The sequence below is a fragment of the Talpa occidentalis genome, unplaced genomic scaffold (genome assembly GCF_014898055.3).
Source record: "Talpa occidentalis isolate TD23 unplaced genomic scaffold, MPIMG_talOcc4v2.1 talOcc4.4, whole genome shotgun sequence".
NCBI classification, from domain to species: domain Eukaryota; kingdom Metazoa; phylum Chordata; class Mammalia; order Eulipotyphla; family Talpidae; genus Talpa; species Talpa occidentalis.
The window spans coordinates 132,586,596-132,598,941 of NW_023604295.1; the positions used below are offsets into that span (position 1 = coordinate 132,586,596).

The 12,346-nt window shown below is 35.1% G+C and overlaps 1 protein-coding gene across 1 annotated transcript in view; it reads right to left on the reverse strand.

Moving 5' to 3' along the window:
• The window catches only part of SPOCK3 (SPARC (osteonectin), cwcv and kazal like domains proteoglycan 3), a 295,465-nt gene that overhangs the window by 119,319 nt on the left and 163,800 nt on the right, over nucleotides 1-12,346 (reverse strand). The window lies entirely within an intron of this gene.

Here is a 12,346-nt window from a genome sequence, read left to right on the forward strand (position 1 = left end):
TAATTAGATTTAATGATTTTGGGACTTTTTCATAAAGATAGAATTAATAATTCACATATTTAAATTTTTTTCCTATTATGAAAACAGTATGTACTCATTAAAATTATCAAATATTATAGACATATTTGATTTGAAAAGTGAAATCCCTTGATAAAATCAACACTACTCATTTAGCAGTTTATTTTATATTAATTCATTTTTGTCCATGGTAACAGCAAAGCAAGGCTTTGTGCAGGTTGAATATAAAGAAAGAAAAAATGAAAAATAGGGTTATAGTCTCCAGCAGATGGTAGGTACCACCACTGTAATAGTGAAAAGCCACAATGAGGGATATAAATTTCTATGAGACATAAAAGAGGGAGAAATAACTTCAGGTGGAAAAATGCAATAAAAACTTCACTGAGTATACTCAAAAGGGTAGATATATGTGTCTGTTATCTAAGAATATTCATTACCCCAGAGTATAAAATAATCAATCTTAAGAGCTTTAGCAGAGGCTTTGATAGGGAAGGGCAGTACTCAAACAAATGTCATAGAAATAAAACAACTTTTCTGGCAGGTCAACCTCTTGACTGGGCATCACAATTGCTTTTGGAATTGTAAAGACAGAAGAGGTCCCATCCAGTTTGCCAGGTCAGGCAAATCAATGCTTGGCGCGGAGGGTGACAAATTGTGCTTGCATTCAGAATAAGATGAACATTGATAACCTAAGAGTTGTATGTGAATATTTACACACAAGAAACAGCAGGAGAAAAACAGCCACAGTAGACAGGCACATAAGTGATCAGGTTTTATGAAATTCAATTTCATAGGTTTTGTAATGATGTAAGAACACAGAATTAGAATGAAATTAGAAATGATACTGTAGACTAACTCAAGGGCTGAGGGGTAAATTTTCCACATATAAGGAAATTGGATCCAACAATTTTAGAATTGAGATGGCACTGACATTTCTCATTCTAAAGGATGATCAATCAGACTGTTCTAGATTTAGAATTATACAACTGTTGAAATAATGAAGAATATCCAGAACATATTTAATAAGTTAACAAAAACAAATTCATGCAAATGAGAGAATCACATCATAAAGGAGAAAAGAGAAATAGCTCAGAAAAGATGAAAAGAAAACCAATTCAAACTCAGTAAAATATAGACCAATATTTGCATGCATGAAATTCATAAAATTTTAAAACACTTAAAATTAAAAAATAAATATGAGAATTGCACCCATAAAATTAGCAAAAATATTTAAACATGGATACATAGGTATTTGTACCCATAGATTATACATTTTCTAAAAACAATTTTTATAAATGTAATTAAAATGAGGAAATGTAGAATTTGGTATTCTCATAATTTTATGAATTAAGTATTCATTGAGGAAAACATTTAAGAGAACAACTTAGCAAATGCCATAGAGTACATGTATTCCATTTGATCCCTTCAGCTAGTCTCTCAGCATTCTGTGGATGTAATCTTTGCAATCATGGGCACGGAAACTGAGGTGCCTGTTTCTTGTAGGAAATAAAATGGAAACAGAAACAAATGGGCAGATAGAAGGAGGTTTAATGGCATTCAAGTTCCTGGCTCAAGTTTATTATTGTTATCTGGAGCATTTTTTCTTTTTGATTTGTTATTCCTTTATTCTTACAAAAGAAAGTTTCAAAAGATAGATTCAGAGGGTTTCTTTACTTGCAGTGGAACAACCAAGTCAGTGAAGAAAATAATATATCAATCATTTTAACAGTATAAACAGTAAGAAAATGAATTGTGGAAGAGTAATGCTGTTCAAAATCATCTTCCTCATTTGCCAGCTCTTTATCAGAGAAATGGTTCTTAATTCAGACAGCTTCTCTGAACATTAAGGAAGTTCCTACATATATCTAATATAGCATGCCATACTTGTTTTCATTATGACCAAATAATATAGGATTTTTACTACAAGATGTCTCCTTCCAATTCTTATCACAATCATATAATTGCTCTTCAGCATTCTATTACTATATATAATAGTATATGTTACTATTATATTTATGGCTTATTTTCCCAACTGTCTTCTGTATATACTCATGATTAATGTTATTACATTTCCAATGAACATGGGACCTCTTCTGCCTGCACTGTTAGATGAAATCTATGTCTTCTATATAAAGAATAATACAACATAAACCAAAACACATTAACATTGCACACTTTCAACATACAAATTTGGTAGATAATGCTAAAATAGCAATTTGGCAGAAATATTAGAAGACAGTAACGTAGGCCAGTATGACTTAGCACTGTGGTAACAATAGATTATGTTGAGTTCTTTTTTTTTATTTAGGACTGTTTATTCTTTCCTTAAACTGTTTTGTCTCTCCTATTGTTTGAGATTGATTTACATTTTGTAATAAAATTTTATCAATGCTGTTATCTGCAATGTAGATGTTTCTGTGTTGTAGAAAGTTGTATGATTATATTGCTAATATTACCAATAGTAATTTCTTCACCAGTTGGGCCACCAAATAAGTTCTTATCAATTTATCTTGTTTATTATTGATTCAAGTACTTCTGTGTCGTTGTATTGAGGGTAATATTTCCTACTTCTGCCATCCATCCTTAACTTTCAAAGAGCACTGGAATATTATTCAATCAAAAGGATTCAGTGCCTTTTGCCACTAGTGACAAACAACTGGAGCATTAGATTACTACTATTGTTGCTTCTATCATCATTAGAGGGTTAGCTTTAAAAACAACCCAGAGTATTTATGTGGAAACTGCAGATCCCAAATCTAGATCTTTAAATAGTATCACAACTCCAAGATCAGAACAAATACTGATCTCAGCAAACCTAACCAAATCTTAACACAATTATATGACCTCTATTGCATCTGTCCCATAGCAAAACAGCAGAGTAAAATCCCTATAAGAGCATGTCCGAGATGGTAAGAAAACAAAACGTCCCAAGCAGAGACTGAAAGGGAGCTAGAAAGAAAGAAAGAATTAAAGACTTCCTAAATTTCTTCTTTCACTCTATGGGAAAGGTTGGGCAGGTTGGCTAATGATTCTCACCTATTAATTTTCTGTTATTCCTGTGAAGATTACCAGAAACAGAAATTACATAAAACAATGCAAATTGATGTGGTTAACATTACATTTCTGGATATCAAAAATCTGTAATAGGTCTCACTGAGCTACATGAAACATATTAACAGGCATTTCATTCTGAGGATCACAGAAAATGTTCCCTTGTCCTTTCCAGCTCTTCAAGGCTGTCTCCATTCACAGTCTTTCTGACATCATATCACTCTGAATTTGACTTTTCTGTCTTATTCTACAGTTAATGGCCTTTATGAGTATACTGGGACCACCTGGATAATCCAGAAATTCACCTTACCTATGGTCAGCTGATTAGCAACTTTATATTTCCTATCTAAATTCTTCTTTCACGTATGTTTACAAGCTTGGGTGACAAGAGATGGATATTTCTGGAAAGTCATTGTTCTGTTTTCCTCACTCATTTTAAGGTCTTGATATTGCCATTTTTATAGTGGGAATCATTGTGCATGAATGTTTTATGTGAGACTTGTTACCCCACTTTGTAGAATTAGGGACACAAGAATCTGCAAATGGTATTATTTTGCCTGTTACTCTTATGAGTAACATGTCATCCTCTGTCTCCGACCCAGAAGTCTCATGTCTTCTCCTGGAATCAATGAAATGTGGTAGATTAACTTGTCGGCTAGCAATTATGGGGGGCTCTTAGACGCTTCATAGATCTTAGTGTCATCTATCGATCCCAGAAGTATTAGAAAATCTTCCTCGGGTAACCAAAATGTTACTTCCAGCTAGAAATATTGTAGGGAGAATGGATATAAGAAAGGGAAGGTAAGAAGAAAAAGGATTGTGGGAGAAACCTATTATTTGAATTTGCATGTATATACTAGGCCGATAACCTGGGACAGTATTAAAATGTTCCAATGTCAGAAAAGTATTCAAAAAACATTTCCAGGAATTCCATAGACACTGCAAGTTCTCAGAGGATCCTAGGTAATTGTTAAAAATGACACTCTAGGACCTCCCTGGTGGTGCAGTGGTTGAGTGCTGGGCTGCAAAGCTGCCCACAGCCTCTGCAGCGCCAGTTTGATCCCCAGCCGCCAGCGAGGGTCCCACATGAAGCAAAGAACTCTCCTGCCATGCCCGCTGCTCCCCTCAGCAGTATATTTCATTGGTCTGCCTGTTCTGCTTCCCGCTCTGGCTCTGGTGAATCCTCTCACCCTTCTGTGCTTCTGACTGTACCCAGTGCTTGTATAAATAAATAAATAAATCTTTTTTTAAAAAAAAAAACATTCTATCTCCAATCAAAGAACATTTGTCAAGAACCAGCCTAAGGAAATATCATGTAGAATCACCAGATGAAACTCCTGGGACTCCAGTTTCATTTAATAATGAAAGCACCATGAGAATCTCCACATAGAAAAATCTCAGTATGGCCACCTTCAAAATTTGCTAGGTAGTCTATGTAGGTCCATATTTGAATAAATACCTTGTTTTAAGACATTCAGTCATTCATGCTTACTTCTTGCCCAACACATTGTACCTCATCTTTGCTGCATAAATTTATCCAGTTTATATTCTTGCCTCTTGTCCTGGTAGCCTGTATTGCCAAATTCAAATTCCCAATTTTTCCAGACCTAAGTTCTACTACTTCTGTGCCACTTAAAATGAGAACTCCCCACCTTTCCCTGATTGTAGTTTTTGTCCCTGAGTCTTTCCCACCATCACCAAAAAATAAGCAGGCCTATCTGTTGTTATTTTTGACAGGTGGATAGAAATACATATGATTTGGACAGCTAAACAGAAAAGTAAGTGAATAAGGATTTTTTTTTCCTTTTAATGTAATTTGTTATTTGGAAGTTAAATGTTAATGTTATCTTAATGACACAAGTACTTCTTCTGTTCTCATTTTAAAAAAGAAAACATTATACCCATGAATCATCATTCTGGTAATGAAATATATTAAACAAATTTAGTGTTAGCACCATAACACTAAGAACATTAAGACCTTCAAGCAGTCCCCAAGCCCTGTTATTAAAATCCATTAACTTAAATCCCAGGAGAAAATACTGAATATACAAGAATCATGTAAAACTCACACTTTCTGTTATTATTCAATTAAAAAAAACAAATTAAAGGGCCTCCCCGGTGGCGCAGCGGTTGAGCGCTGGGTTGCGAAGCTGCCCGCGGCCTCTGCGGCGCCGGTTCGATCCCCGGCTGCTCCCGGCCACTGGAGGAGGGTCCCACATGGCGCGCAGACCTCTCCTGCCGCCCGCTGCTCCCTCAGCAGTGTGCTTCGGTCCTTCTGCCTGCTCTGCTCCCTGCTCTGGCTCTGGTGAATTCTCTCACCCTCCCACGCTTCTGACTGTACCCAGTGCATGTATAAACAAAACAAACAAACAAATAAATAAATAAATAAAACATGCCTCTATTAAAAAAAAAAAAACAAATTAAAATGTGTTATTAGATATTCTGCATGCAAAAATGCTGTTTTTATACAAAGCCCTTGGCTAATATTCTCCATTTTTCAATCGAAGGATATGAATACAAATACAGTGATAGCACATATTGAAACTTGTTTTATTTTTTATCCCAATGTCATACTATATTTTCTACTGATTTAAAAGAACAGAAATGTAACATAGAATATAATTATATTATGTATTAGCTATCATAAGTCATTGGATAAAACCCCCTGACTGGTAAATTGATTTAAAATATAAAATGATAGTCATGGGAAAGATCAAAAGAAATTTTCCACAATACCTGCACACATCTTCACATAATCATTTTCCCACTATATCCTTACTTTCTATGTCCTATTAGACTGTATTGTCTTTGAAAGCAAGCTACTAATTTGCATTGTAGTTAATATGTACTTGGTAGTCACTAAATTTTGAATGAATAACTTCAATAAATAAACTAAAACTCTAAAACTGAAATGGAATTTCTGTGAAACATACTAGATATCAGTAGATTTAATTTTCAACTGAAAAGAAATATTAAAGCAATTTTGAATAATGACAACCGTGAATTAATCTGTATGAAATTACTAGTGGCAGGTTACTTCAATCAAAAGATGCATGTCAAAAGTATGGTCCAATGTCTTTAGAGTACAGCACTACGGCCGAGGCACAAGGCACAGCTAATTTTTACTTTGTGAGAAAATAAGTGGTTCCCTTCTGGCTCTTAAAATGATACAAGAGAGTATTATGACCTGATAGGTACACAATAATTGTGCTAATTTAAGTTTTATAATATTATCATCATGAAGGATGCAGTGCTGCACATTAGTCCACTGCAAACCATTACTATCAATTCAGCTTCATGGCACATCACTTCCTGTGCATACAAACATTGATAATACAACACGCTGAAATTTCTTCTAAACCAGCAGATTGATGGCACAAATTACTCAGCGAAACAGAAAGCCTTCAGCAGCTTCAGAAGTGCTTGCTACATAAGAATGATTAAGTGTTTCTGTACAAAACCACAAATCACAATAATGAATCAGATGAAAATTTCCAATAAGAAACTTAAATGCACCAGCTGGCCTTCATCACACAGCAATGTTACAATGTAAAATGATGACATTCTAAATAGCAGTGTTGGCAGCTTCAGAAATCTCTGTCCCAAGTTAGCTCCCTGTTTTGACAAGCACATCATAGAGAAAAACTGACAAATCAAAAGAACATCAACCATTCTTTAACACTTTCACAAGGAAAAGCAAAAACATAAATGATGATTCTTCTATATTGATAGCACTTAAATTTATAAAGACTATTAAAACAAAAATCTCTGAAATGCTATATCAAAACATGTATTGGGCCTCCCCTGGTGGTGCAGTGGTTGAGTGCTGGGATGAGACGCTGCCACAGCCTCTGCAGCACCGGTTCAATCCCCCGCCACCGGTGAGGGTCCCACATGGTGCGAAGACCTCTCCTGCCATGTCCGCTGCTCCCCTCAACAGTGTATTTTGTCAGTCTGCCTGTTCTGTTCCCCGCTCTGGCTCTGGTGAATTCTCTCACCCCCCCGTGCTTCTGACTGTACCCTGTGCTTGTATAAATAAATAAATAAATCTTTTTAAAAAATGTATAACCTATTGATGTATGCTAAACTTTGCTCTATGCCTCGACTTCATCTTGAAGGTATGCCAATGTAAACATACATAGACTTTAATTTTAGTTGTTGATCAAAAGTGGAACCAATGACACTATAACTTTAGCAATACAGTAAGTATGTAAAATATTTAAGGTATATAACAATTTGGAAAATCATGTTAACAATACATAAAATAACTAAATTTGTGATTCATTAATAAATGAGCAAATTTCAATTACATGAAACTAATTCAGTAATTTTAATAAACTATCTGAAAAAGTATGTTTCTCTTATTTTACTCTACAAACAATGGCTTGTTTATCTTCAGTATGCATACCATTATTTCCAGGACACTATGTTTATAATTATTAAGCATTGTCTCCAAAATATACTCAACATTCCACAGCATAGAATTTATTCATGGAGGCACATCTCCAGAATAAGTAGAAAGTACTAATAAATTTCACTATATGTTGTTTTCATAAGAACAAGTTGAGTTTTCTCAAATTCTTACACATATCAAATTGAATAAAGAAATGCAATTGCCATGCAATGTAAGGGAAAATGCTTGTCTATTACTTCTAGATGAAAATAAACACAAGATGAATTTTCCCCTAAAACACTTCCATGAGACAATGAGATACAAAAACAGTGGTTTGATGACAAGTTGGTTCATTAACCACCAAAAAAAGTGAACTTGGGATAAAAAAGGGATAACTTCAATCGAAAGTCATGTTATTCTTAAATTTTAAAAGTAAACAAAACCTTTACCACGGAAAGTTATGACAGACTTTTCAATACAAAAATAAATATATTTGAAGAACTCAAAGAATAAAAATAAATTTGTCTTCAGAATATGAAACTGCTGTCTAAAAAATATGAAAGGGTTAAATAGTAAAGTGAAAGTATTATCAATTGCAAATCCCACCACATTATATTCTACAGGAGGAAAATCTGAAAAACATTTTTGAAGAATCCCATCAAAGACAGAAAACCTTTATGCATGGGCCTCCCCAGTGGCGCAGCGGTAGAGCGCTGGGTTGCGAAGCTGCCCATGGCCTCTGCAGCGCCAGTTCGATCCCGGCTGCTCCCTGGCCACTGGAAGAGGGTCCCACATGGTACGCAGACCTCTCCTGCCGCCCGCTGCTCCCCTCAGCAGTGTACTTCGGTCCTTCTGCCTGCTCTGCTCCCCGCTCTGGCTCTGGTGAATTCTTTCACCCTCCCGCACTTCTGACTGTATCCAGTGCTTGTATAAATAAATAAATAAATAAATATATAAATAAATAAATAAATAAATCTTAAAAAAATAATAATAAAAAAAATTACAAAAAAGGAAACCTTTATGCAATTTTAAAACAATAAGATTATTGAAAAGAAAGTAATATTATTTTTACATGGATCATGTAATTCCTCTGACAATAATGAAATATCCATCAAGTCTACATTTTAGTTATCTTTTTTATGTTTATTCAGATTGTGGAATTTGAATTTTTAAGTAGATGACAGAACTATGTTTCTAGTTTTTAAAAATTAACATTAAGACAAAATAATATACTTCCAGTAACTTATAAAAACAAAAATATGTACAATTTATTTACCATGAATCAACCTTATATTTGTATTATTATTCTTGTAGGCAATTGCAAACTAATCTTCATAATTAATTAGTTAATTGCTAATAATGACTCATAATACATTTACCATATCTGGGTTTTGTGTGCCAAAATTCCTCAAAAAAGATTACAGTCTAATTTCTCTCTTACCAAATATCCTTGAACCCTCACCAGACAAAAACCATCCTGTCAATCTTACAATAATTTTCACATAACTAAAATCCAAATTGTAAAAAATATCTCAGTTCTTCATTTGATTTTTCAGAAGCATTTGACAAAATTGGCTCACCCTACTCTCTGAAACATCCACTTGGATTCTATCACACCATGCTCCCCAGTTTTCATTTTGCTCTGATGACTACCACTCATTCCCCAAACCCTTTATTTGTTTTTCAGCATTGTCTCTATGCATCAAATTTGGCTTTCTCCACAGTTTTATACAGGAACTTTTCTCTTTCCTGGATAATGTTGTTATTATTCAATTGGATGGCTTTTGGCATAATTTGGAATATAAACCCCTAACCTACATGCCAGACATGTGCGTCAAGTTGCATAGATATTTCTGTTAATATTTCTTTTTTTATTAAAGATTTATTTGTTCATTTATACAAGCACTGGGCACAGTCAGAAGCACGGGAGGGTGAGAGAATTCACCAGAGCCAGAGCGGGGAACAGAACAGGCAGACTTGATGAAATACACTGCTGAGGGGAGCAGTGGGAAAGGCAAGAGAGGTCTGTCGTGCCATGTGGGACCCTCTCCTGTGGCCAGTGATTGAACCGGCAGAGGCTGTGGGCAGCTTCACAGACCAGCGCTTAACCGTTGTGCCACCAGGTTAGGCCCTATGCTAATATTTCTTAATGTGACTTTAGTTCAACCTTCACATATAAGATCCAACACATACACATGCATAAAATATGTGTGCACACACACACACAACTCACAAGCACCTTCTCCCACTATTCTCCTTATCTTGCTTAATGACAATTTCATCCTTCTGCTTCCTCAGTCCAAATGTTGGAGGCATATTTGATCCCTTTCTTTCTCTCATGTCTCAAGTCCAACCTGATAGCAGACCCTACTGGTTTTACAATAGGGATATTTCCAGTTTAAACCCTTCTTATCATCTGTACTGTTGCAATCTCAGCCTAAACCACCAGCACCTTCTACCTGAATCACTCCAATTGGTCTCCATGCTCTTCCCCTTGCCCATTCAACTCCAATTTCAGCGTGGCTGAAGAATTTAAGAAAATTTAAATCTAATAATGACAGTGAATTTTGCTTACTCTGTTCAGTCTTGGAATTTGATATTAATTTTAGGACCTGGATACACATGTGATTCGACCTCCCTACCTATAGTCACTTGGTATCTCAATGCAGCCACTCCTGACTACCTTATTTAAACTTAACAGTCTCTACTTTTACCTCACCAACACACAGTATCCTTCTTCTTTACTCATTTTTCTCTATAAATTAAGTTTCTGGGGGCTCCCTGGTGGCACAAGGGGTTGAGATTCAGCACTATGAACCTATCCCCAGCCATTGAAGCAGGAGTTTGATCCCCAGCCAGGGAGATGACCCACATGGCACAGCAGACCTCTCCCGGCTCGCCCACTGCTCCCCTCAGCAGTGTACTTCAGTCAATCTGCCTGTTCTGCTCCCCGCTCTGTCTATGGTGAATCCTCTCAACCCCTCCCCCATGCCTCTGGCCTACATCCCAGCTCTTGCATGCGTAATGAATCTGTAAATAAAAAATTAAGTTTCTATTAGTGCTGACAAAAAATAGTACACGAAACAAAATATTGTTCAATATCTACTTACTGAAAAAAAAACAAAAGAACTGATACTACTTCTAGTGTTGAGAGCTCAATCTAGCCATTAAATATTAAATGTTTTAATCAGTTGCTTAACTATCTCTATGCTTGTCATCTTTTAGAAAAATAACATTTATTGAAGATTGCACAGATATTTGTACATATTATCCAAAAATTCTCTTATCGGGTGTCCTTTTTTTTTTAAAGATTTATTTATTTTTATACAAGAGCTGGGGTACAGGTCAGATGTGCGGAAGGATGAGAGGATTCACCAGAGACAAAGCGGAGAACAGAACAGGCAGACTGATGAAATACACTGCTGAGGGGAGCAGTGGGCAAGACAGGAGAGGTCTGCTGCACCATGTGGGATTCTTGCCGGCTGGGAATCGAACCGCACTGCAGAGGCTCCTGACAGCTTCACAGCACTGAGCTCAACCTGCTGCGCCACCGGGGAGAACCTCGGGTGTTCTTTAAAACTATTTTATACTAGCTTTATATATGAGGAAAATGAGATAAAGATGAAGCAATATGTCCAAATTCACATAATTAAGAGGCAAATCAAATCAAATTCAAATCAAAACTTTCTTATGTTAAAACTCACTTTATTTTCAAAATAAAACAAGATGTTTGTTTTTTTTCTCTTTCTTTAATACACTTCAATATGTATTATTTTTGTTTTCAGATATTTTACCCAAAACATTATACCTTATATTAAAATTTCATTTACATTATTTTGTAACCTACTTACAATCATCTTGTATTTAGTAAATTACCAATTAGGGACTACATTAGAAGGTTTTATTTTATGTGGACTCAATTTATCCAACTTATGTGTTTATATTTAATCTCAGTTCTGAAAATTTAAATAGAATGTGTTTGTGATAATGCTAAAGTTGCAAATGATGAATGATAAAGAGTTGTAAATCTCATGATGCTTTAAAAATTTTCATTATAATTATTAAACTGGGAGGAGGAGATTATTTGTAAAAGTTCATAAGTATAACATTCCCATACACAATAATATTGTAAGTTTTCTTTTCCATTCTTTAAAATCATTATTTTAAATTACAGAAATTTCAGTGTTTTTTGTCTATTGTTTTCATAGTTATCTGTAATGCACTGACTTTGAATGCTAAGGTTCTCAATTTTAGAATAACATTTTCAAGGATATTTGGAGGATTTGGGTATCAGATAAGTCTGAATGAACATTCTAGAGTGAGGCATTTAAACCTAATGCTTCTTAAGTGATTGTTCCATTGATAGCGAAACCAGTATCTGATAGTCACTAACTTTTCTCTGGAAATCGTCCATTAGTTGGGAAGGCTGCCAACGCTCTCCTCTTTTAAGAAGAAGCATGTAAAACAGATTTGAATCAGTAGAGCATTACGTCAATTTTCTCTCTCAGCAAAACTGCAAATGCATCTACACAAAGATTTTAGATTTCTATTAGTAACATAAGCTTTTGACTCAAGTCTAGCCATGATTCAAAATTATTGCTATAAATCTGCTTAAATGTCGCCATTGATGCTTTTGAAACGAAGGACAAGTCTTCCATTAGAGAGGAAACATATTGATCCAGGTTTCTGATTTAGTCTATCATTAAGTATATCCTAAGCATGTTTTCACTAATGCAGGCCCAAGAACCACATTAGTAATAATTGGGAACAGCAATTCCTCAAGTTAAGATGGTGAAGCCCTTATACTCCAAAAGCCTTAATTCTCTTTTCACTTCATTTTTTTTTAATGTCAACTGGAAAGAATTCTGGAACATAATTCAATAC